This window comes from Orbicella franksi, chromosome 2 (genome assembly GCF_964199315.1).
Source record: "Orbicella franksi chromosome 2, jaOrbFran1.1, whole genome shotgun sequence".
Lineage (NCBI taxonomy): Eukaryota > Metazoa > Cnidaria > Anthozoa > Scleractinia > Merulinidae > Orbicella > Orbicella franksi.
Window position 1 is genome coordinate 25,749,139 of NC_138146.1, and position 4,596 is coordinate 25,753,734.

Sequence of the window (4,596 nt, forward strand, 5' to 3'; positions counted from 1 at the left end):
TGAGAAAACGGAGAAATAAAATCATGAAAATGTATGCTAATCATTTATTCATGACGGCCTTTTTCAAAACTTGATGAATTATTAATGAGTTTGAGAAGCATAAATCGTAACATGTTATGACAAAATTCACCTTCACAAAAAGGAGAGCGAAGAAACTCGTCAAATGTCATTGGTAGAACAAATATTGATATGATTAATTTCAATCGAGAGAAAACGTCAAAGTGCAAGAGAATAGGAATTTCACGATTTATCCTACATTTACATTCCGAACGGAACTAATTCTCGAAAATGTTTCTGCACTCGTTCTCTCACTGTGTCGGCACTTTTAATTGAGGAAGACAGTGTGACAATAAATGGACTAAAAACTTAGTATTATTTCCTGTATATTTCAAATTATTTTGGTTTCATAAATACAAGCTGATGTATGTCCTAGGAAAGAAAGACAATGGTAACCAGCTTGCAATATTCAAAATAAATTGGCATATCTTACTTGAAGTATTTAAACGGTGATGCTGTATATTGTTGCCGCTCGCTAAGGACCACTCCAGCGAAGAAAAGAAATATCAAGTATTCCTCGAACCTTGGATAAACAGTAGAAGCCAGGATGCAAACACGAACGTGAAAGGCAATGAAAGCCACCTGACTGAGCTTGTCTTTGACGAATAAGACCAGAGGCGTGTTAAAGAAACTGAGGTATTTGTCTGTTGAATAATAATAATAATAATAATAATAATAATAATAATGATGATGATAATGATAATGATGATAATAATAAAAAGACACCACGAAGCGTTGATATTAATCTCTCTCCTTAATGCATTGCACTGTTGAGATGACTATGTGCTAATCTCTCAACTTATAACAATCTTTCCACCAACTGCCGTGTGCTTTTTCATGCATTTGGTTTCGCGCAAATAGTATTTCTTACAATTATTCTTTTATGTGTCCCTGTAAGTAGAAGGATTCTTTTCCCCGGCCAGTTTTACTCCGAGACAGAAATAAAACTAACTTTTCATGTCGTAAGAAGTGCTTGAAGTACAAATTATTTATGGTTCTTTTCATTAAGCATTTACAGTATAATCTACCTAGCAGTGTAGATAATCCTTTTTTGTATTATGTTTTGTTTTCTGCTCAACTACTTTTTCTGTTTTCCATTTCTAATTTAACCTGTTTGGCGACTGAATGCTAAATGTGAAGGCAAGCATATTTATTTGGGTTTGTGTATTATTATATTGTCTGGCAAGAGATTATCAAGGTAAGTGCTTTGTTAATCTCTTGTGTTAATTAGTCATTCGATCCTCTGGCCGATCAATTGGCTGGTTGGCCGGCGGTCAGTTACACAGTTATTAAAACTTACGAAGAGGTTAAATCCAAGCTATACCTAACTTATCCTGCACTGATCTTGCATCAGTCAAGTGTCCACGTTCATTGCTCTCCTTTGTACTATCCAAAACCTTGCGCATCTGACAAAAAACGAAAGCAGAATTAGAACGAGTACTGACTTCCTCTGTTTTAGACCATAAGTATCTGGATACCTTCTTTTGGTCCCTGTAGGAGGCATATGCAATGATTGGAAGCAGAAGTGGAGTCAAAACTGTGTCTATCAGAATCAGTAGAAACAGAAGTCTTCGAAACTTCCCATGGGGTTTTAAAGCATCAGGCAAACCAAGGTTCCACCTCATCTTGAGCGTCTTGTATAATAACGGATGCGCAACAAACTGTAGGCAAGGATCACAAATAAAGATACATAGAGATGAGTGACTTGAATTCTTCCTTTTGCTGATTGTGACCGTTTTCAAATTAGATCTTCTTATCTGAATGTTTACTCTAGTTTTCACTTACCTTGTACTTAGAGCAATTGGAATTGGAACTGAAATTGGAATTAGAATTTGAGGAATTTTGGGTCGAAATGGGGAAAAATGAAAGAGCACAGTGAACGCTAGATCTGATTCAATGTTACCTTGGTAAAATTATGCAATAAAAATACGATTATGGTGTCACCTAATTGGTGATGTTCGCAGTAGCGTCAGGTCGACGTAGCCTAGATTAGTCTAGATTTGTCCTGCAATTATGGCAAACCAAACGTCAGCTCACATTTTATCCTACGATTTTAAGTTGCTGTTAAGTGATTCGTTTCTAAGTGTTCTGGAAATTTTGAAAGCAAGCTTTTGAAATACTGCCAGTAATATTGGATTGTTAAATATAGCAATACAATACAATCATTCGTAACTGACTGTGGTACAATGGTCGTCAAGAAAAATTGTTCAAGGTTAGGAGAAGAGAGTAAGAGGACTATTCATTACTTGCAGAAAACTTTGGACGTTAAAATTTCGGACGTTTAATTATCTCATTTCGGACAAATTCGCACAGCAATTTCGGACACTTAGCTGAAACATAGCCAAAGTAAATTTACTCCTACAAAACACAAATAACACAAATTCTATCAAGCCGTTATGTATCTCAAGCAGTGTCTCAACAAGAGTTCGCTCCATAAAGGAAACTAAGAGCTTTGGAGCTACTTCAAAGTTTTATACTATACTGTAATTATAGATATTTCGGACGGTTTTATTTTCGGACGCTTTTTGTCCGAACTTAAAATCGTCGGAAAATTTTTGAAAGTAATGCTAAGTTATGGAGTCTTCTTAACTTATTACCTTTTTCTGGGAGTGGATAATTGCATCATCAGCCATGTTAGTAAGCATTGAAGCATAGCGATCAACGTGTTCAGGCAGGTCCCCCATAACCAGCTGCTCTTTGGCAGTCACCTGGTCAATAAGTTGTACAGCGAATTCTTCAGTCTGGTCTGCAAGCCTTTTTAAGAACTCAGTGTTCTCTGTGTAAGTATGAGCTAGCTTCAGAAGCGTGCGGTTTACCTTGGATCATCTGTTATAAAAAAAAAAACACAATTAGACTAATTTATGTTTAACGAAAAAAAATCTTATTTTATCAATAGACTAATTTCGATATATTAAAATTCAGTCTAAAACAATAAACCTCAGCACGAGGCTCCGGGTAATAACTTTAGAGTTTGTGGGGTTTATTCCCCGGAGCCTCGTGCTGATGTCTATTGTTTTAGGCTGATTTTTAAGATGTCGAAATTGGTCTGTTGTCAGCAATATTCCTAGGGCGAAACCTTGAATGTAAAAGATAACGTTTGCGCAACTGATAGATTAAAGTAATTTTTGCTCTAGAGTCAAAGGTAATGATTAGTAATGCTTTGATCTTTACCAGGCTGGGGTACACGAGTTTAAAACGCATAACCCGCAGATGTGTCTCTAATGGTCCCGAACACAGCTCTGGTACCCCAGGGTTCTTCCCGGCTTCATCTGAAGTTTGCTTGCCACCAGAAAAGCAAGCTGAAGGCAAGAAATTAAAGATGTATAGGGATTAATGCGGTAAAATTACTAAAGTTATTGTTATTATTTGACTTAAATATATCCGATCTGTAGGTTATTGTTATTGTTATTACCTTAAAAGCCATCGTAATGGGATCTCTGCAAGAGCACAAATGCTTGGCAGTGACAACATCCTTGATATTATCAACATTCCAGCATTGGTTGCTGTCTATTAGTCTCTGTAAAGCCTTTTCCCCTAAGGATGAGAAAAACTTTGATACGAAGTTTGGAAACTTGAAACACGATCAAAATAACTTGATGTGGGAAAGGTATGTGTAAGACCGAGATGTTTCGTACTTTCATCCATTGCACGTAACGTTTGAATGACGTGTTATTATCTAACCATTTAACGCATATATCATTTTCAACCTCGGGTAAAAGAATTTCTAGCCTTCTGACTGGTTCCCTGAATCTCGTTCATCACCCATTATATCCGAGTTTGACCTTGTATAGAAAAAGAATGCGGCAAGTGTTACCACCAAGCCATCCCGACAGCGTTTTAATTTTAACTGTAGGAGATTATGGCTGAACTAACCTTCACTCGGTATTCCATCTGGGTCATCGTCACCTGACACAAAAAGGTACATACCACGAAAAAAAAAAAAAAAAAAAAAAAAAAAAAGCGTTAAATGGGTTCAAATCCCTCTCTGTTTTATTCTGTTCCAAAGACATTTTGCATTTTGGTTATTTTGAATTAATCTCATGGAAAGAATTAGGTAAGTAGGTTCGTGTTTTTCGTGTTGGAAACGTTTTTCCTTTTATTTTAATTAAACCTCTCCAGGTTCATATAGCAATTTCGCAGTGGTCAGGTGTAAAATGACTAATTTGTCAGTCCAGGTTATCAGCTTCTAATAGGGAAAAAAGAAGTTGAAATTAGACTGGAACAAGTAATGTTCCCTTCTGTCATACAATCAACTCGCGCACACCTCCCTAAGGTGTTTTAAGCCCCTAAATTAAAAAAAAAAAAAAAAAAAAAGAGACATTATAACACGCTATAACACGTCTGACCTCAGACTGCCAGAAATTCCACTTACGAGGACCTCAATTTTAAAAATCTTCCGGGGGAGAATGCCCCCGGATACCCCTACACAGAAACGCCTTCGGTGGTCCGTATCTCAAAACCCCTGCTCTAAAATCCTGTATCCTCCCCGAATAACAAGGTAAGGGTCTTACGCGACTTCAAAACTAACGCACATGATAC

General features: G+C 36.8%; 1 pseudogene across 1 annotated transcript in view; it reads right to left on the reverse strand.

Annotated features, from left to right (window-relative positions):
- LOC145478945 (short transient receptor potential channel 5-like) overlaps nucleotides 1-4,596 on the reverse strand; it is a 30,157-nt pseudogene that overhangs the window by 13,816 nt on the left and 11,745 nt on the right. The window contains exons 2-7 of the transcript XR_014048347.1: nucleotides 3,931-3,963; nucleotides 3,470-3,591; nucleotides 2,655-2,873; nucleotides 1,536-1,718; nucleotides 1,382-1,463; nucleotides 491-701 (exon numbers count right to left, since the gene is read on the reverse strand). The product of XR_014048347.1 is annotated as a short transient receptor potential channel 5-like (transcript). The remainder of the gene's footprint in view (nucleotides 1-490; nucleotides 702-1,381; nucleotides 1,464-1,535; nucleotides 1,719-2,654; nucleotides 2,874-3,469; nucleotides 3,592-3,930; nucleotides 3,964-4,596) is intronic.